The following is a 23,129-nucleotide window of genomic DNA, read 5'->3' on the forward strand; positions in this document are numbered from 1 at the left end:
AGTAATAAATGGGAATTATGTCTAAATATACTGAGTATTCAGCACCTACACATTTGTTATGTATTCAATTTCATCGAATATTTTGCAATTAGGGATGGAGTACCTCAATTAACTTCTTTATGCCGAATCAACGTCCATCTTCTTCAGCTAGCTTCTGATTGCCTGACTTTCCCATAGCTTTGCCTTAATTACCCTTTGCATTGGCTAGTCGATTCCAATGACTGTCACCTCATTTCAATATTTGATGTCTTCAATGCGTTTTACTCAAATGTCCCTTAACTATTACACCAATATACTCCTTCGTAAACCTTGACCCACTGTTGTGGCCAGGGGTCATGCTTTGAACGAAGTTGAATCTACACTATCTGAGAATACTTCTGCATTCCTATGACTAATATTTGCGTAGCTGTTCTTGAGATGATGAATTTTAAGATATTTCCGATATTTTCCAATGGTAAACTTTGACTCCCCTCTTGTGGCCCTGCCCTGCCCCAATGGGTGAAGATCGGAACAAATTTGAATTTACAATACATGAAGATACTTCTGTTATACATGTAATATGACTAATTATGGCTTTGCTATTCTCGAGAAGAAGATTTTAAAGACATTTCCCATATATTCCTATGAAAAACTTCGACCTCTTCTGGTGGCCCCGTCGTACCCCAGGGGGTTATGATATGAACAAACTTGAATCTAGAGTGTATAATGAAGCTTTCACACAAGTTTCATCTTTTCCTGCCCAGTGGTTCTCGAGAAGAAGATTTGTTTTAGAGGTCCGTGTTTGCTCTGCTCTAAAAGAGTTAGGTTCATTATTTGCTTAAAATGGTCCTGTATATATACCAATTTATTGACTAATTCTCTATGTCACATTATAAATATCAAAGTTAAGTAGGGACTTAGTGCTTTCATTTCGTATTAAAAAGTTTCCTCTGATAGTCCGGATATTAGAAAACAGGCTTTGTGAAATTGCCATGTTATTGATTTTTCAAGAAAACAAGTATATTTGAATACTTTCAGAGAATAAAAATGATATGAGCGTACTTCTTGATCCAAAAAATAAAACATGTTTTATATTTTCCAGAAACAGTTTTATCATTTAATAATTGCATATTTTAGATCAGAGGTTGCGCTCTTTATGAATGTTAAAGAATAACTTAAAAGATTGGCTGTTTTTGTATACTTTTTCCGGATATGAAAAAAAAATGCGGTAATCCATGACGTCATAATGTATTGACTAGCCAGAAAATTGCGTCATTTTTTTTTATAGATACAAAGTCACCAATGGTCTAAATGATACTTTAATGCATTGTCAACTACAACTAAGCAGTTTCACTTTTTTCATATATTCAAAGGGCCAAAAAAGGCCATAAGTGAACCTTGTTCTATGTATTGTTTAATGGACCTTTGAGCTTCAATACTGTTCGTTATCTCCATACATTTCATTTCATGCCACCAAATTTTCACGAATTCTTAATTATCCCCCTTTTAAAGAGAGGATGGCACTTCATGTAAACAAACGTAAATTCCCTTCAACAAAGGTTACTTTGTAGCAAGTTTAGTTGAAAGTGGCCCAGTGATTCTTGAGAAAAGTCGAAAATGTGAAGAGTTTACAGACAACAGAAGGACACTGGACACTCTTTGATCAGAAAAGCTCACTTGAGCCTTCAGCTCAGGTGAGCTAAAAAAGATATCGAAATATTTGACTTTCTGCCATTTTCTATGTAAATCTATACAATTTTTTTTAACCTTTATTACAAAATTTTCACAATTAACCTGGCAAACATTTGTCAGGTTATCTACTTGTATATTAATATAAATCTACGTGATATATTGCTGATCTCTTAAAAAAGTTTGCGTTATTGTTTTTAAGATAAAATTAGAATCAAATTTGGATCTGTACATGATCTTTGAAAAACAGCAGAAAGTTTATTATTAGGGAACTATGGCAAATTTTTTTTGATTTTTTTCTCCTTATAAATATTGTAAATGATCTAAATGTACCTAATGTACAATTTCTAAGTAATAATAATTTTGATTATGTATATATGACAAAATCACTTTTTATTTGATTAAATATAAAAAAATATAAACACTAAATGTTAAATCTACACAATAAGATACTAAAGATTATTTTAGATTTCAATGCAACTGCAAAAATTTACAAGATTTTTTTTTTTTTGGAATGATCTCCTTGTTGAATAATAAACTCAGATTCACACAAAATATAAAACTAAAAGAAGTCAATGGTATATTAAAAATCCGGAAAATTGCATATTTTGCTTGAATATGATAATTGCATATTATAAATAATAACTATGATTACATATTTCCAAAACAATTTCATTTTACCAAATCAAAAACAAATAAATAAAATTACTTAATGTCAAACAAGAAAATACAATATACAACCCGTGCATGCAGAAACTTATTTTTAGATATTGAAAATGTTATCAATCAGTTTAACTAGTTTCATAAATTCATCTTCTTCTTCACTCTCATCATCAGAATCACCACCTCCCTCACTGTTTTCTTCCTCACTCTCTTCTTCATAACTGTCTTCTTCCTCATCCTCTACCTCACTTTTCTCCTCTTCACTTTTCTCTTCCTCTCCTTGATCATCTTCTTGGTTCTTTTCACCCTCATTGCTAACCTCTTCGCAAATCTCTATTTCTTCGGATATCCTTGTTTCCTCTTCTGTGACCTCTTCTGCAGCGTCATAATGTTCCCCTTTTCCAAATGCGCTGTATATTAGATTGATAAATTCTCCAGGTGCTGTAATAAGATCTGGAATTATCTCTAAAGGACCATCTAGGTTATCAGAAAATATCCTAATTTTCCTTTTAAAAGTATTTGCAGCGGCTAAAGGTAAACAATCAGCTAGTTCTAAGTTCCAGATGCTGTTCTTTTGCATCTCTTTTATTTGTTCACTAAATTTTTGAAATCTTTTTTCGGACTCTCCAAATTCTAGGAACGTTATGTAATGATCAATATTTTCGGAAAGATGGTCACATAAAATTTTTCGTATCTCAACAAAGTCAAAATGATCACTTTGAATTGTATGCTGTAAAGCCCGGAAAAAACAGTTTCCGTCTCCCTTTATTTCAACTCTTTTTAACTTGTACATCGATAACAAATCAATAAACTTTTGATCTAAATGTTTTTCATCACTATATGAATTTTTAACCATGTATGAGCCCATATTAGACACTACTTCCTTTTTATAGGAACTCGGTTTTTTATATTTAACTGCTTTTTTTGTACGATTACGTACCAACATCATTGCGATTTTGTAATTTTTCTTGTCTGTAGCATAATCTAATGCATTTTTCCCGAATGCGTTATTTATTAAAGGGTCTGCATTTCTTTTTAACAACATTTGAACGATTGACACATGACCATTCCTGCAAGCCCCTATCAGGGGTGTTATTCCGTATTTGTTTTGTATGTTTATATCTGCCTCACATTTTAAAAGAAAAGAAACAACTTTCGAGTGTCCATACAAGGATGCAATGCAAATGGGAGTTGTCCCAGATTCAGAACATGCATTAACGTTTGCATCGTAACTCATCAATGCCTTAACAATGCTGAAATGTCCTTTAGAAGAAGCTACATATAGCGCAGTGCTATTCGATACACACTGAAAAGTCTTCATAAAAAAACTGTAGCAAGTGTATTTATCAACTTCAGCGTCATTGTTCAGAAGTTCAGTCACAACATCCCTATGACCATTTCTAGCAGACAGCCACAATGAATGCATTCCCTCATAGTTTAAGAAATTAACATTACAGTTCATTTTCAATAACATTTTGATGCAATGTTTGTGACCTTTCGATGATGCAGCAATCAAACACAAATTTATTATCCTTTTTTCATTCTCAGGGTAATTATCTATCGCCGACATCTTTTGGAAAAGTATTTTTACAATGTCTGTATATCCTTTGCTGCATGCTCTTATAACCGGATTTTCATTACTGTTCACAAAAAGATCAATGCCCTCAGTTTGTAAAAGCATTGAACATAAATGAAAGTTTGTAGAATCTATTGCTGCATGTAACACGCTTGTTCCATCTTTGTCAAAATTGTTGACAAAAGCTCCATGTTCTAGAAGATACGATGCAATTTGCTCATGTCCTTTCTTTGCTGCGTACCACAACGCACTCCTTTCAGAATAATCTCTATAGTTAACATCGGCTTTTGATTGTAAAAGCAATTTAACTATACGTAGATGTCCATTCTTTGATGCAGATATAAGTGGATTGAACTTATGGTTGCAATTTATATCAATTGTTTTATTCGAAACTAAAACGCCTACAGTTAAAATACTTCCTGTTGTTGATGCTAAATACAAGGGTGACCTTCCTGATTTTGAATTTTTATTTACCTCTGCTCCTTTGTTGAGCAATAGTTGAACAACTTTATCATGTCCATGCCATGATGCCAATAGCAATGCTGTATTCTTTGATCGTGTACAACGATCTACATTTTGTACGTTTGTTAGCAAGATTTCTACAATTTCTGCATTTCCTTTCCTTGAGGCTAAGTGTAATACATTTTCTCCCTCATTTTCAGATAATAATTGGTTAGCACCTCCATTTAGTAGAACTATAATTGATGCTGTGTCCTCATTATTAACAGCATACCAAAGAGCACTCCTTTTTGACCCATCTAAAGCATACACATTAGAATTATTTTCTAGCAATGTTTTCAGCATAAGAGGCTGGCGCTTGATGGCAGCTAGGATTAATGGAGTGTAACCCTCAGAATTTGGTAAATTAACATTGTCACTGTGTTCAGCTAGAAGTTTAACACAACGAACATGTTCCATCTGGCATGCTAGCAAAAGTGGTGAAAACCCTTTTTTATCAATTGTGTCTACATCTGCACCGTTTCGTAAAAGCAAATTGATCACTGGCTCATTGCCCGACATAGCAGCATAATGTAAAAGCATTTTCCCTTCATGATCCTTGAAGTTGATAAACACAGGGTCTTCCAGAAGCAATTTCAGTATATTTGGATTTAAGCAAGTTGAGGCTAGATGCAAAGAAGTCATTCCGAACATTGTTTTTGAGGTTATTTCAATTTTTCTCTGGAGAAGCATGCTGATAACTTTCTTTCCGCGTTCCAATCTGTTTACAGTGGCATTTTCTTTCAATGCATACAGAACAAAATCTAAGGCGGTGTGTCCAAATGCGTCTTTTGAGTTAACAGTCACATTAAAATCAAGTAGAAGTTTCACTATATTTGATTTTAGAAGTCCACAAGCGATATGCAGGGGAGTGACTCGATTATTTAAATATTCGAAGTTTTCATTAATCACCTCCTTTCCCAATACGTTCAGAACCTTTTGTGCGTGTTCAACAGAACCATTTATGATTGTGGCAAAGAAAATTTGTTGGTCTTTCAAAATTTGCTTACCCTTTGAAAAACGTAAAACTCTGTCAAATATGAAATCAAACAATTCGTTATGGTTAAAGCATTCCAGAGCAAATAAACCAGACAAATGTCTGGAATATACGAGCAGGTCTAATTTTAAAAAGTCTGCCCTGTCCCCTAAATCGATTTTGAAATTAAGTTTTCTTTCTTCCTGGTGAATGCTGCTTGCGGGCGATTCTGCAAGACGCGTGTTTCCTTGAAATGTCTTGAGAAGAGGTCTACTGACATTAAACATTCTGTTCACCAATTCCATCCTTATTCCAGTTTCATCAAAACCAAATTTATCCATGCAGCATTTCTTTGCCATTTTTTCAAAATAAGACAAAAAGGTATCACTGCATTTAGAGTGCATGATCGGAGTAGATATTCTTTGTAATAGATCATAGAGCCATTCCTCACCCAAAGGAAGTAATTTTGACAATTCATTATGAGACTTGGAAATGAGTTTTTCCCTTTTGTCATTATCATTTAAAAATGTTTCAAAATCCATATCTTTCATATATGGTTGCAAAACTTTTACTTTTTGCCGAATTTTTTCAAAATGGTCTTGATATTGTTCCTCCTTAAAAATTGGCAAAATGTTAGAGAGTGTTTCGGTTAGACCATTATCTAGAAGCTGTTTACAGGATTCGACAGAAAATTCTGAAACACACTGTGAAAAAGCATTGAGAACTATATTAATATCAGATGGACTGGCTTTGGCAAAACCCTCCTGAAGACACGATTTCAATGAATAAGACTCTTGTAAAAAGGGGATTACAAACACCTTCAAAAATTCGTCGTCGGGAAACTCAGATATTTGTTTTTTTATTTCCTCTTTACAACGAAAATCATTTAGATGTGGAAGGGTAAAAACGTCGATGATACTTTTGTTCTTTACCTCGCATATCAATCTGTTTATGAAATTCGGGATATGTTCACATTTTAAACACGTAGCATGTTTGTCTTTTTTCTTCTCTCTTTCAGTCATAACAATTTTCCTTCTAATAAAACTCAACGGACAATATCGCAGCATTTGAGTAGGAGAAGACATTCCCAGAACTGATGATACAACATCTATCATAAAATCATTCTGGAATGTTATCATACCCTTTTCTTTCTTAACAAAGCTTCCAACTAACATATCTAGATGATCTATAATTGAAACTCGGGATTCACTTCTTGGCAATCCAGTCAATTCACAAATATCTTCAAAAATCTTTTTGTCTGATGTAAGACTCCTTTCTTCATTTTCATCAATTTTGCATCCTCTAGCGAGCATGTATATGAGTCCACAATATTTCCTTTTGCAATTCACTTTTAATTCGGTAACAGTTTGTTTATAGACTTCAAATGGATTTGCAAAGAACTTGCTCCTTTGTTCTCGAAAGTTTTCGTTTTTTCCAAATTGTAAGCAAAGAAATGGGAACCTGAACTCCGTCCTTATAATTTCTATTAATTCGTCGCTGTCAAATTGCACATCAGTATGCTTTCGTAAAATTCCCGTTTTTTCATTTTCATTTAGCTTTAAAGTAGCATCATCAATGATAACTTGATTTTGGGAAATAATGGTCGGAAGCGATGCGAGAAGAGATGTCCTACATGTGATAATTAGTTTGATTTGAGGACATTCACTGCAGTCTTTGAAGTGCCTTGTTCTAAGATAGGATTGGTAAAAACCGGCACTGGAATTTCCGTCAACCCTTTCACTCACTGGGTCATCTAACAAGTAAAACTGCTTCATGAAATTCTCTGGACATGCATATTTTGCAAAGCATTGGAAAGATTCTATGGGAATAATCGTCCACTCATATGTTGAGTACAATAAAGCTATATGCCTAGCGATGAATGTTTTTCCAGATTCCATATCCCCTGCAATAACAACTATAGAGTTGTTTTCAATGACATTCTTCACCGCATTTGATGCTCTAGTTTGGAAAAATAAATTATCCTTTTCCCTCCAGTCATCGATTTCTCCCTTTTTCTTTTGAGATTCTTTCATACAAAATTAAAAGATAATTTAGATAATAATGAAATGAAATAAATTAATAAACCAATATGAATTCCTGTAAACACGATTTTAAATACATATTGCTTTTACCTAGTAGAAATGGCAATGTATCGTCAATCGGAGCACTCAGAACAGACAGCATCATCTGTAAAGCATAGGTATTTTATAACGTATTCAAACAAATAGTAATAAAAATCAAATCACCGACTGTCCATTTAACTGTTATAATGTCATAGGAAATAATAATGTCAGAATTTCTAAAGAATGAAGGAAGATTTGCTCGATAATTTAATTGTCTAGCCAATGTACACCTATACGTGTTGTATTGAGAAGGATATTTGTAACCAAAAATATTTCATCAGGAATTACTTATATTTTAAGGACAGATGCTCAAATCTCTCTTTTTTTTTAATTATGAAAACAATTATGTTTTTGCAAGTAAATTAATATGTTTTTGCCACAAAAAATTTATTTTTTTCATCAAAAGTTGCAGAATAATGTCTCAAAGCAGTAAATAAATAATTGATGAGATGATGACTAAGAACCTCAATCAGATCAACAGTTTTGCAATATTTGAGATGTTTGACATTTACAATCTGTCACAACTGAGATAAGTTCAGAGATACATGCAAATTCATCCCTCCGTTTCTTTGTGTTTATCATGAAATATGAAGATTATGAAAAATAATCCTGGTGGAAGTTGATTGATTTGTAAATGAAAAAGACAAGGGTCAATGAGATTGCCTTTTCAAAAACACTCTGAAACACTTTTGCGAGACTGTTTTAAAAGAGTCGAATTGAAATGTTGATACCCTTTTGAAACCAATGTGTTTGTTAGTAGCCTGCATCGTTCAAGAATTGTTTATGCGAAGACATTTCTTGTGCGTACTTCAGGAACAGTAAGATATAAACTAAATATTTTACGTGATAATAATATTCTACATAAGTAAGGGAAGCTGAGGATCGTTACGCAGAAAACCCGACCTTAAACATGTAGTCCCAAGAAAGAAAAGTCCAACCACATCATCTAGAGCTACACAGGTATTATTTAGCAATATCAAAGACATCCTTTTCAATTTCAGTCATTACAATAAACCCCACAGTGGTTCATTTAAAAATAGACCCGATATTTTTTTTTACTTATTTATTTTCGGCATTTTGATACGAACCTTTATATATTGATTTCAGATATTTTGTTCTCAAAGTTGTCGAAAATTATAAAATACATGAAAACTAATGTGTCAAAGTATTTTGTGATATTACATAAAAATTTGATTTAAATAATTGGTTTATCCGTACCTCATGATATTTTCCCCCATTCTTTCTCTCGTCCATTCTCTTACATATATGTTCAAATTTCTCAAGTATTGATTGATATTCTTCGTCGTTCAATCCCACTGCAGAAGGATGAGAAAAACGATTTCTGAAGTCTTTAATCCTTTCAATGTCGTCTGCTAAATTAGTGTGGCTTTCACCTGGAATGTTATTCCAGCCTTGGGAAGGTTTTTTGATTGTACACATATTTCTGAAAATAAATCATTTTTTATGTACCTAAATTCTTTAATTAAATTTCTTTCTATTTAATTCTGAACTTTTGAATTATAACTTAATTGTATATCAGAAGTCTTCTTAAATATCGACACATTACCATCATAGCTATATAGTTCTATTTATAAATGTAATTAATGATCAAACTTGAATAGTCATGTGATTTAAGTAGAAAATTTTATAGCAAGTTCTTTTAAAAACAATTGCAGAGAGTACAACTACTAGTAATTCAAAAGTGTTCAAAGACTGAAATTGCTAGTATTTTATTAAGGCCATTAGCAATTCTGTAGCTAACGCTAACCCTAATCCGGAATTGGCTCAAACGTAGTGTTATTCTGACAAGCCAATTTAATACCAAGTTTGACTTTCCAGAAAACCTAAAATGATAAAATCTGTTTTTAAAATATCACAGAATAAAAAGGAGAATGTAATTTTTTGAGTTTTTAACTTGAGTGAAAATTTATTTTATTGATTTTCTTTTGATTTCAATAGCACTCTGTCAACCCCTAAGAATAAGTAAAGAGCTTTTCAAAAGCTCTTTTTAAGAAATAATCTTCCAAATTCAATCAAAGATTTGGCCACATATATCAAAAACATCTGATTTATTCCTGCATTAAACTTTCTATTGTCCAGTTTCATTTTAACAATACATGTAAATATCACTAATATTTCTTATCTAAATAGTACATAAACATCATTGGTGAGGTAATGGTACTGTGTAATAGTAATTGACAGTAATTAATTACAAATTTTTATATAATTGAAGGTGGTGTATTATTGGCCAAATTTTTAATAACATGTAGTTCTTATTTAATTAATAATTTAAAGAAAAGGCAATGCCTTGTAATTCAGAATTACGTTTCAATTACATTCAATTACACTGATGTTTTTAATTATTGTAAAATGGTTCCCACATTTCCCACCTTTACACCTCTCAAGAAAGCTAACTGACATTTTGAACAAAATATTCTGATGGTTCACTATTCTTTATGCAATATAAATATTTCCCCTCTTTAGTGGAGTGCTGTTTTCCCTTAATAGGTTTTTTTTTACATTTTTGAATAAAAATAATCTGTCTGTTTTTAAATTCATAATTAAATTATTGATTTTGATTAAAGTTGTTACTAAATTGACAGTTGAAAATATCTAGCCCAATAGCTTCTGGATCTAATATTTTGTTTCCAAATTTGTTTACAGCTTGTTTTGCAGTGATAAAGAGGTGCTGATAAGTGCCCTTAGGTGATGTACATATCGACAATGAACTTTGATAGATATTAACACACATTGACTTTGCATTTGTGGTAGCTTGATACACAGAATGTTAAATATTAACATTTTGAAAGGGTTTAAAATGCACCCCGATTTTAAGTTTTAAAATATGTCTTAATATAAAAACGTTTCCTGAATTTTCGTTTTACTTTACACACGGTCGTATTATCAAATGACTAAATAGATTAAAAAAAAACAATAGGCATTTAAACAGGTAAAATTGCAACGTATGTTTCGAGTAACATATGTTTCGAGTAACATATGTTCAACATATGAATTTTCGACACTATGTTGAACATATGTTTAAAAAATATGTTGAACATATGTTTAAAATATATGTTCAACATATAGCAGACTCAAAACATATGTTGAAGATATATTTGTGGTAACTATATGTTTAACGTATGTTGAACATATTTTAAACATATGGTTGTTTCAAACATATGTTCCATATATGTTTTGAGTTTCACATAGAATTCATGCTGAACATTATATAATAACAAATAGCCTTTTCACATTTATTTTACTTAATATTAAATTAATGTTATCGTTATATATATATATGAATTAATTTTATTTTAATTGAAAGAGTTAAAAAATATGTTAATTAATTTAATGTTAATCAGTGAACGAGCAATAATTTAATATTAAGCCTAATATGAAAAACACGAGTTATATGTTATATTTTAACACGTCGGGGAGTGGGTCCAAACAAAATTCGGAAGAGGGGGTTCCAGGTCGGTGTCCCAAACACTCATGCATAGAATCGCACCATAGGCACTTCAAGCCCATAGCAACGGTTTTCGAAGGGGGCAACCTCCGAACAGAGTTGACAAGCAACCCCCCTCCTTCTGGATTCGCCAATCAAGTAGACTGCATGTTAAAAAATAATTTCAATAACATTTATCAAGATCAATTTGAATACTTACTTATTCAAAAGAATGATCATTTCTTGTAGAAGCTTACATAAAAAGGAGGATGGGTTAACTACTCTGTTACCCTCAGGCCTGCACCCCTCCTCCACTCGTTTCTCCAAATTCAGCCCCCCCCCCCGCTCCCTCCTTTCTTCAAATCAAAATTTGTCTTCTTGAACATTGTATTCCCCAAATTAAATTTATCAAGACTTAATAATTTTTTATTTTACCACGTTTTGTTTGGATTTATTATATGAGTGAAAAAATCACTCCACATTTTATTTCCGGACCGGTTTTGGTTGTTATCGGATGAAAGTGTACGTACGTCATTTTTGACGTCACTGCTGCAGTAGAAGTGTTGGGTGTTGGAAACAAGTTAGTGCTCTCAGATATGTTTTTAGAATTTAGTTCACGGTGTTAAGAGAATTTCTTTACGATTACAGATTCATACGAACTTCTAGTACTCTCGTGACTTGCATAACATCTAACTGTAGTTGTAATTAATGCTGTTAATGTAAAAAGACGATACACCCAGTGATTTTGTTTACGTTATTTTGGATTTGTTTTCGACCAATTTAAAAACCATTTAGCATTACTAATTTTTCAGATTTGTTTTCCTTTTGTTTATAGTTACGTTTGCATTTTTATGTACGATCTTAACATAAAGTGAAAGTAGAAATCTTGCATAGCAGCTTGTATGTAGCCTATGTTAAGATGATTATCTATTCGGTTCTTTTATCAAATTATTAATGGAAAATGTTTGTTTTTATTATGTATTAAGCAACTGGAGTTCAGTGTCAGAGTGCCGTTTTTATGTTAAGACTGACGTTTCAACCCCAAACTGATTTGACTGAAGATTGCACGATCACAATATACAGGTGAAAATAAATACATATAATAATAGCAAGAATTACAGGGTGACTCTTTAATAACAAAATATTTCTTGAGAAATTTCTTTTTGCTTCTTAATTCTACACTGGTTTACTTTATGAAAAATTAATCAAACTCTTTTTTTAAAACTAAAATATTGAAGATATTGATATGGATAGAACTTGCAGGCTTTTAAACTATATCTGAAAGATGCTCAATTTCAGCCTAATCTGGCATTCAAGATAATAGTGTAAATGTATTTAAAGTGCATCAGCTAATTTATTACTTATTTATATATTAATTGACATAGAATTTTTTCAACACTAGAGAAATTAGAGACTTGTACTTATCTCTTTTGAAGTTTCTTTTAAGTTTTGATTGGAATTTGATTAGAAAATATTTACTGTATTTATTTTATAATTTTTATAGGTTCAATATATAGTCTGTCTGCTATGAATAACATGGAAGAACACCACGACCCTAGGCTTGCTTCAGAATAGGTAAGTACACCCTGTATTACAAGCTTTGTTATTTTCTTCCAAACAAAGTTTTCGGATATTCTGGAAACAAAATGTCTATTTATCTGCCTGTATTTTTGCCTGTATTTTTCTATATCCAAATATACATTTGTATCTGATTATCCATTTAATATTAATATATTATACTATTTCAATATTCCAAATTCATTTGTAAACATTTAGAAAAAACTAATTGTTTTTTTTATGATTTTATTATTAAATATATCTTCCAAGAGTGAAATTGTCTTGGAAATAACATTATATGATGTTATACAACACCATATAATGTTTTATGAAATTAGTTTTAACTCATATCATAACGGATAACTGTTTAGGAGAATGGGGTATGCATTTGTTTGCACATGACAAATATGTTCAGTGTATTAACTTAAATTACATGTACGATTTAATTTGTATTTCAGAGAACCTGTATTAATCAACAGAACCTTAAAATTGGAGTCTCCACTAGAGTTCCACCCAGTACCTTAACATGTGACAATTTCAAATCCTATGATGAGGTTCCAAGGGGTTGTAAAATGGAAGAAAACAAAGAACAGGTCAAGAAAAAAATTGTAAGTGCTCAAAGTAATTACTCTTTGTGTTAACTAATACTGGTGTATATTTATTAATTATGCATGTAATTGACTTCTTAATTTTTATTATTTTTTCTTTATCATTTCAGAAGCAATGCAGTCACTGTCAGGGAAATAAAGCCAGAATTATGTAAAAATTAGAAAAAATAAACACAAGATTATTGCTTGAGATTGTGTTCTTTGATTTCTTATTATTAAGTGATTAAAGGACAAGAGTACTATTTTGTATTTAGTTAACTTTGCAATCCAAAGAAATACAAAATAATTAAATAATTAATGTAAGTAAGAAATGAAATAAACATATGTTTTACATATGAAAAACATATAAACATATGTTAATCATATAATTATATAAGCAACATATGTTAAACATATGATCTACATATGTTCATAAACGTATGTTAAACATATGTTGCTCGTTTTTATGGCGAACATATGTTTCAGAACATATGTTCAACGTATGTTCAACATATGTAAAACATACGTTGCAATTTTACCTGTGTATACTTATTATATTTAAGCATTGACGTTCGTTTTCCTGCAGATATAAGCATTACAAACAGACTAGTCATCTATTTCTAGACAATAAGGATTGATGGATTGACTTAATGTTGTTTAAAGTCACGTTAGAGAATTTTCATTCAGATAGAGACTTTATGATCACGAAGCAAACACCCTACCACTAGGCTACCTAAGCATGAAGACCAATTCACTCTTTTCTGTCCTTATTCACGTTTGTTCACTGATAATAACTCTTTATTTAGATATCTGGTCTAAATCAGTTTATAATTGCCATTCGTTATTACCAGAACCACTGGCTTTAAAATGTTCACAATTGTCAGACAACCAGCAAACTTAATAGAAGCTTATAATAGGACTTCTCTTCCGACATTCAATCTCAATGTGTCAGCTCCCAAAACAGATGACAATAATGCAGTCATTGAAGAAATATTATGGAATGCTGTTACTGATAAATGTACAATGTATCAGTGAAGGCATTGTTGTTATATGCCAAATCAGGTTTATATCTAAGCTGCAAATAATTTTGCTCTCTTGCATTTTTTCCATATTTTTTCTGTTGTGCATTTGACCGAAATGTTTGTCAGGTTGGCTTTACTTAACCAGTCCCAGCATTCGAAAGATCCGCCCAAAGATTTTACTCTAACTCTTTACCTACCTGTATGTCTGCGACTGTCTCTTTGTATGTTTACATGAAAGTATAAACGTATGTGTGTAACTCGAATGATTTACACGCAAACTCTCTCTTCACAGATCAATTACAATATATTTACATCCACTGAATATCATTTTATTTATTTCTTATGGAAAACACTGCTGTTTATCAGTCAGTAAATGCCACTAAGCAATCCATCTGCATAAATTTCTTGAGCAACGGCTCATCCTCCAATTATGCATACAATGACATACACATCTATCATGCAATATTTAACATACATGTATTTAATTCGGCTTTAAATAATTTTTATATAGATATAAATATGTCTTCTCTATGTTTGTTGTTGCCGACACGGTACCTCAGTCGGTAGAGCGCTCGCTCTGTGATCGGATCGTGTGTTAGCCACGAGTGACCTAAGTCGATAAAAAAGTAGCAAATGTTCCCTCGTCAAGCGCTCGACACATTGAAGTGAAAGTTGCAGGTCCTTCAGAAGAGACCCTAAAAACCAAGGCCTCGTGTCACGACAGGGGTTGGCCTACAGTGAACCCTCACTGCTCAATTGCCCTGAGTGCCAAGTAAAGATCTCAATTTGAAGCCCTTCACCGGTATATTGTAATGTCTCTATATGTAAAATTCTCGAATAGGGCGTAAAACAACATACAAAAACAATCAATGAATCTTTGTTTCCTAGTACAGGAATTAACGTCGCAGCTATTGCAGAAAAAATTACATACTCGTTTACGCAAGTTATGTATTTTCTTCTTTCTGCAACAGCTGCGACATTAATTCCCGTACTAACAACCAAAGAAAGAATTTATTGTTTAAACATTTATGAATATTTGAGAACAACATGGTCACAATTTTGTCATGAATTAGACTAAAGATCCCATTAAAATTTACCGCAATAATGTGTATAGTATGGTGATATCAAGTCCATCGTATGAACCAGCTTCAAACGCTTTTTGAACCATAGTCATCTGGCTCTCCTTTAATCCCATTGCTTTAAATTTCTTGCCAGACATTTCATCTATTTTTCGGGTTATTTCAGAAGGGTCGATATGCTGCTGTAGCTCATCTCTGAGGATGTTGGCAAATACTTCATTAATAACCCTTCCAGCACGGATTTCGTTGGCTTTTGCCATTTAGAAAGATAACAGCACAAATCTGGAAAAATAAATTTATCAAAGGCAATCGTAAAAATAGAGATTAAATGATACATTTTCCAAAAAGACGACCCCTTCAGTCTATATATCTGTACATGTACATGCTACCTTGTTCACAAATAAAAATGCTTTTCTTGAAAATTAAATATATAGGTAATATTGCATATAAAGCTAATAAAAAATAATTTACACGATCAATATGTATTGGTCTCTGATAACAAAGCAGGTACCAAGAATGTCTTTGTTTGTAAAACTCATTATTCCTTTTGCATTTTAGAGGAGATGGGTTATAATTCTGCAAGGGTTATCCAACTATATTTACATACACTAAATATTACTATCCTTTATTTCTTAAGAAAAACGATGCATTTATCAGTCAGTAAACACTGTTTAGTGTATCACCTCTACAGATTTCTTGAGCAGTGGTTGTTCCATCAATGAAATGTACAATGACGTACATATCAATAATACACTATTTAGTCCACTAAATCCTACATTAAATGATTGTTTGTACCTATATAAATATAAACAATAAATGTCTTTCTTTGGTTGTTAGTACGGGAAACGCAGCTATGTTAAGGCTTCCCGAAACTTTAAAATGCGCTCAAAACATAATATGTCATTGCGAGGTCGGTTTTGGTTTTAATTTATAAGTATTGAACTTTAGTACTTCCAATTTATACAAAGGGTTTCCTCGGCTATATATTAGCATATTTGTTATGATATCACATGAATTTGTTGATCACGTGACAGCATTTATAATTTTTTGAAGTGTTTCATATAAATCGCTTCGGCGCAGGTGATTAACACAATAATTATTAACATTTTGTTATATAAATAAACTCATCGTATCCTTGTGTATCCAAAATGTGCTTGGGAAAAGTTATAGTATTACTTGGGTACAAAATATTTCCTGAGAAATTCAACTTACCTACAAATTTGAGGGTATTTTCCACACAATATCGTAATCTGTATTAAAACAAAGCCAACACACATTTTTCCCAAGCAAGATTCAGATAGAGAACAACCTCTTTTTACAGATCTCCACAAAAATTCTCAGATTAATCCTCATTAATCACCTGCGCCAGACTCTTTCATACACACAAAATAAATTCTACCTCCAACCACGGGTATAAAACAGAGTACATTTCAAAAGTATATTTTTCATAAGCATTTTGAACATGATGAATTTCAATCAAGGGTAGGTAAGCGCTGCATTTTTAAAATATTCGGACATATATAAGACTTAAAAAACCTTTAACGACCCGTGAATTTTGCAATAGCTATCTAGCATTTTACATGCAGTTTGAAATAAAGTGTAAAGTTCATGACACTCTCCCCGTCATAACACCTCAAGTTTGCAGTGACCTGACGTCATTTTCCATTATGACGTCATATTTTGGTAGTTCAGAGATGTGAAGGCACAGAGTGCACTGTCATATTCTACGGGAAGCCTTAACCTACCTGCGAATAACGTTGCAGCTATTGCAGAAAAAAAATTACATATTATTTTATGCATTTTTTCTGCAACAGCTGCAATATTAATTCCCGTGCTAGCAACCAAAGAAAATTTAATGTTTGATACACCCATATATCCCTTTCTAAGAGAAAATTCTTCAAAACCATATCTTTGTTTTAAATTATTTGTATATTCCGACCAATCAAACTAATCTTATAAAAATATAAAAGCGGGTTCCATTGAATGTTCTACCAAGCCTCTTTCTTAACGCAGGTAATTAAATGGTCTTTGTAAGCAGTGCTAATTATTACAAGTGTATTTGAAACAACTTTAATTAAATCATTCATATGTTAACCCGCTTATACTTATAGTATCCTTTTCTGAGGAACACTTCATGATCCCATGTTTATTTGAAATATTAACTATATATCCAAGAACAAAATTAATTTCAATCACCATGCCCAAATTTGATTCCAAAACTTCATGACGATCCTTACGAGCATTCATAACAAAATCTTGCTAATCTTCAATTAGGAGCTATTTTCATGAAAATATTAACAGTAGTAAAGGAGAAGTTTCAGCAGTACTGTGAAGTAATATATTCGAGAAATGATCTTAATCAAATGCTAGTATGTACTAGTATTCTTTAGAAGAAAAAAAAAACAAGCACTATAACAAGATTTGAAATTTTATCTATGTCAAGAGCATCAAAACGTATCTTATTACGTTTTTTTTTTTAAAATCATTCCCTAAGTTAAATCTAATACCAGAAAATTCTTCATCATAGGTAATTGCTTCTTTCATGAGAATGGAACTTGCAGACCTTCCTACCATTTTACTGGTAACCTTCAAGCTGACGTTGTAAGAATACATTCTATATTATGTACCCTGAAGTTGAAATTAGAAAGACATCTGAGTTCCACAATGAAAATATCTAATGTAATGTCTGGAGGTTTTCAACAATCCATTTGAATTCCTGTGTGTGCTAATTGTGCTTCCATTATTAGCAAACCTGTTTCTCTATATATTTTTATGAAGCAGAATGTATTAAAAAAACTTTCTCAAGAAAATAAATTTATGAAGCTTTTCATTTTTGCTTACAAGTAGATACATGTATGTTGATGACGTTTTATCCTTTAACAACATCAATTTTTAATCAAATATTAGTTCAATGTAAGCCTTTGAATTTGATATAAAAGACAAATGCGGTGTCTGAAAATTCTGCTTCATATTTAGACATGTTAGATGATGAACCAGAGCAGGACATAAATCACAGAAAGGACATATGGTCACATGACTCATGTTTTACTACGTCATAGTCTCTGATAATGTTAGTGCAAAACATGATTGAAATCATCAGTACTTGTATTATTTTTATGCTTTTTCCATCTGATATAAAAATATTAAAAGCTTTAACATTCATGTACATGTTGTAAGCATAAACACATTATGAAAAATTTGATCCACTCCTCTGTTTCCCTACAAACCGTTGACGTCATACACAACATATAACAAGTGCAACAACATCATACACAGTGAATACACTTGCATTATTATTACATATATGATAATAATGATAATATTTTTTTCACCTCAGGGTCCTTCTTTTCCTTCAGTTAAAATTTTGCAAATTATATTGTCGATACAATGAACCAGAGTATGCAAATATAGCCTGTCGTAAAGTCGAGTGTTGAGTGGCTTGCTACATACAGATTATTGGGCCATCGGTTTCATAGGAAATTGAACACGAATTTTTCTATTAACCATGTCTTGACAAAGGACACACTGCGGTTTTCACCAGTCGACAGAGAATTTCTACTCCTCCATGGCACCTGATCCTACATATGATATTTGCAGAGGTCCACGATTGCTTGCTCCGAAAGAAAACTGTTTTGTTGGATTTTTGAGTATGATTACTCTTTGATATCTCAACATTTCAATTTCCTAACTTATGGATTTTTTAAAAAAGAAACTGCTGTTAACTTCATTAAGCTTCGGATACAAACGATTAGGGATTTTCATCTGACAAACACTTTCTCCTTGAATAGAATTATGTTATACGTTTAGCGGGATATTTTAGGAAAATTTTCTTCAGATTTCCCCTCCGTTGCTTTGGTCTATTTTTTTAAATTTCGCAGCTACACTAAGGACACCCATAGAAAAAAGCAATGATATTGATTGTCGAGCTTGAGGCAAATTCCTGTAGATAAATAAGTGCTTAGAGCAACTATCTCATGCTCGGAAATTGTGTAAATTTTGCCCGTCTTTCGATTACCTCCTACTTGTATGCAAAACGGTACATTCAGAATAAAGCAACAGCGCACTTTTCACATAATAGGAGTGAAAGTTACTCAATTAAAAAAAAAACATAATTCATAATGAAGAGGGTATTGTTGATTTTTTTCAGATTTTCGAGGAGCTTTGCATGTTACTATAGTATTTTACTTTACAACTGTGCCTTACTGCGTCTCTACTACAATTTAATTAACTACAAAATATTGATTAATACATAGAAGAATATGTTTTTTATATTTTTGTCAGATCATAGTTTCAATTTTAAAAGGAAAAAAATAGTTTGATCCGAGAAACTTAGTGTCAAGTTCATCAGTGACGTCATCTTAGTACAGCAAGATTTATTCTTCTTTCGGATAGTGTTATCATGGCCAGATATGCTGCAAGTCGATCTATCTCTATTTTTCATGAAAAACGAAATATTTTTTTCTATTTTGAAATTGTTTGTTTTGCAAACCTCTGCTTAAGCTTGTAGTTAGATTAGAAGTCCTTAACCAAGGCAATTGTTTGTTAATTTTGCTTAAAATCAGATTAATATTTCGTTTTACAATTTTTATATCATAAATGAAAAGAATATACGATATTTCACTCTAATGCAACCGTCGTTGACTTAGTGTAAGCTTCAGATTTGATTGAAATGAAATGTGATGATAACAATCAGTAAACATCATTATATCCTACTAAACAAAAAAACTCAGCAGATCGAACATGGATGTCTCAAACAACAAATGTCCAATGAAAATCTGCAGACAATTTGGTGTCAAAATAATAGTTATTACATGATAAAGAGTTCAACTGAACAAGTCATTACTTGTGATACATACTCAGTCTGGTAGTTTAGAATAACGATCTTAAGCAATGCTTAAAGGGGGTCTTATACTTAGGGAGCCCTGATCTTTCAATTAGAGACAGAATTTCGTTTCATTAATAATTTCTGTCGATGATTTTGCCAGAGGATGGGCAAAATATAAAAGACAAGAAATTACTTTATAAGAATGGATTAGGTATGTCAAAACTTTATCTTTATGCTTACAAAATGTAAAAGTTAAGATAACGAACAGTAATCAATCTCAGAAAATATATAAAAAATACAAATATGTGAAGAATAAACACGGACACCTGGAAATTCCAGGGTTGGGATCAGGTGCCTAGGAAGAGCAAGTACCTCTGTTGACCGGTCACAGCCACTACGTTGTATTGAACAGGTAGACGAAACATTCCGTAGTCAAATTTCAGACGAACAATGCTACAGTATATTTAAGAAGTGGAATTAACAAATGCATATTTTCAAAAATTCCAAAAAAACCTTTGTTAAAATTTAGAAAACAATATTTCATACAGGAAAATTTTCGCCCCGCTTTATTTTCGCCTCTTTTGTCCAATTCACGGATGTGCAAATTTGAATTGAGTTGAATTTAAAAGAACTCAGTATAATTTCTTAAACAGAACTGTGACAGAGCGAATTTAAAAAAGGTCAAAATTGTTTGCTTATGTGAAAGGTGGGAAATACCACTGGGCGAAAATAACTCTGTAAACAAACTTCATAAAATGTAGAAGTATGACTTTTTGACCAATACTTTACACAATGAAATACTGGAAATAACGAACAGCAATCAAGCTCAAATGTCCATTGAAACAATACAAACTGGGAGTAGAGCAAACAAGGACCTATAAAAAACATCAGAGCTGGGATTAAGAGCCATGGAGGAGAAAGCATCCCCTGTCGGCAAGTCACACCAACCGCTGGCTCATTGTCATGATCGGGCAAACGGAAATATTCGTAGACAATGCAGTATGTAAATAATACCTAGGTAAACTGTTGATATCCTTGTTGATTCAACTTGTTTGTCAAGCTTGCTTTGTTTTAGAAATTGTTCGAAAATCGAGCATGTTCTTGCGTATCGAGTTGAAAGCCAAAGCAAGTGTATTCTTCTCATATATAAGTCTTTCTTATGCATTAGTTTTTGAATAAATGCTGCTTCATATGAAAACAAAACTAGGTCGGCTAAGAACGGGGCGCAAATGATACCCATGCTACTCGACAAATCCTCAAAGTAAAGAAATAACTAAGTTTTTGTTGTCTTAAACAGCTGCTTTTTTAATAAAAATGGAACTCTAAATTTCTCGAAATAAAAGACTAGCGAGTTTGCAATATTGGTTCAAAATTTGATGTTTTACTGATGATATACAAGAAAAACCTACAAACAACAAACGAGATGAATTCAGCTATTACATCATAAACTTTGCCTATTTCTGTTTATACCTTCAAACTCATTCGATACTCAAGAGCATGCTCCTAATACGGTCCTTTTCTTTAACTGAAGCAGGCTACTAAAAATAAGTTGATGATAAAGGGATTTGAACAACTTTTTTGAAAGTCAGCATATTTTACGTTCTATTTTAGGTCCATATGTTGACCTTTATAACAAATACAGCCTATAGTTTGGTCGTTATTTACATTTCATACTTCTTGTTACACCTTTGTTTTATACCAAATTTGCTCGACGGTGGATGCTTACTCTTCCTAGGTACTTGGTATTTCCAGGGGCCCTCCTTTTATGTTTCTTAGTTTTGTTTTTGTCATCTTCAAATATTTCATATGGCTTAGGTTATCAATTAATTATCATTATGAAGTCATTTTAATATATTTGTTATACAAACCGTTAATTAAAAACCTAGCATTAAATAACTCTCACAAATTCTTTTTAAAACAAAATATATGTATATCAAAAACCCCACTGAAAATATTTTGTTCGTTGGAAACAATTTATCAGATTGTCAGACTAAGGATAAATGAATCACCACTGATGAAAAATTGGGAGAGTTTTAATCTCCCTAAATGTCATCAGTGACGATAGTAGTAGTGAAGTTTTGGACATAACCTCTCCATTGATAAAGACATGCTGCTTTTTACTTATTAGAAAAAGCGGAGGACAATTAATAAAGAAGCTCAGTTAGTGCCAATCGAAATTTAAAATATTTTTGGCAGACCTAGTCTCCAAACACTACATAGATATTGTCAATCAGGAACTGCAGCAGTTCTCATTAACTTCATAGTATGTAGAATCAAATAATTTTGCAGATGACAAAATCAAGATAAGAAAATTTATGAGTTCCGTTTTAATTGAGAAAGCAAATGTATATGATGATAAAAGGCCTATTTTGTAATTTATCGAGAGAAGTGGTGATACAAATTTAAAATGAAAGTGTTGAAGACGTTGGAATGTTTATAAAGAGCAAGGGCCACTTGGGGGCTTTTTTGGCCCTGTGAATTTCTGAAAAACTGAAACTGCTCAATTTTGGTTGACATTGCAGTATTTTCACTTGGATCCTTGGTGACCGAGTATCTATTAAACATTACTTATTTTTCTCTCTAGGCAAAGGGTAATGATGTCATGAAATGCGTCATTTTTACCATTTCCTGTAAATTCCTTTACAAATGGTAAAATGGTCAAAAATGGCCAAAATATGCAAGTACATAATGAAAGACCTGTTTTTGAGGATCATAAAATATGTTTTAATTTTTGGATCGACGGCTGTGCTCATATTTTATTTCTTTGCTGAAGGTAGTCAAATACACCTTCAAGAAATTGCATATTTACAGAGCTTGTTTTCCAATACCTGGATGGTAAAAAAGGAATTTTATTAAACGAAGTGAGAGCACTGAGTCTCTAAATTATTTTGATACATGAAATTAGACAGAGCGTGATAGTTAATTAATTGATATAAGGACAGAGCCATTTTATGCATAAAATGAGGCTTGCTCTTTAACTCAAATTATTTCAATTTTATACGAATGTCGATATACTTTCTTTCCCGATCATGACAAAGAGGATATGGCGGGTGTGACCGGTAGGCAAGAGATGCTCACTCTCTGGGCACCTGATCCTACCTGATGTTTTT

This window comes from Saccostrea echinata, unplaced genomic scaffold (genome assembly GCF_033153115.1).
Source record: "Saccostrea echinata isolate AGI-Se365-2 ecotype Australia unplaced genomic scaffold, CSIRO_AGI_Sech_v1 ptg000033l, whole genome shotgun sequence".
Taxonomy (NCBI): Eukaryota; Metazoa; Mollusca; class Bivalvia; order Ostreida; family Ostreidae; genus Saccostrea; species Saccostrea echinata.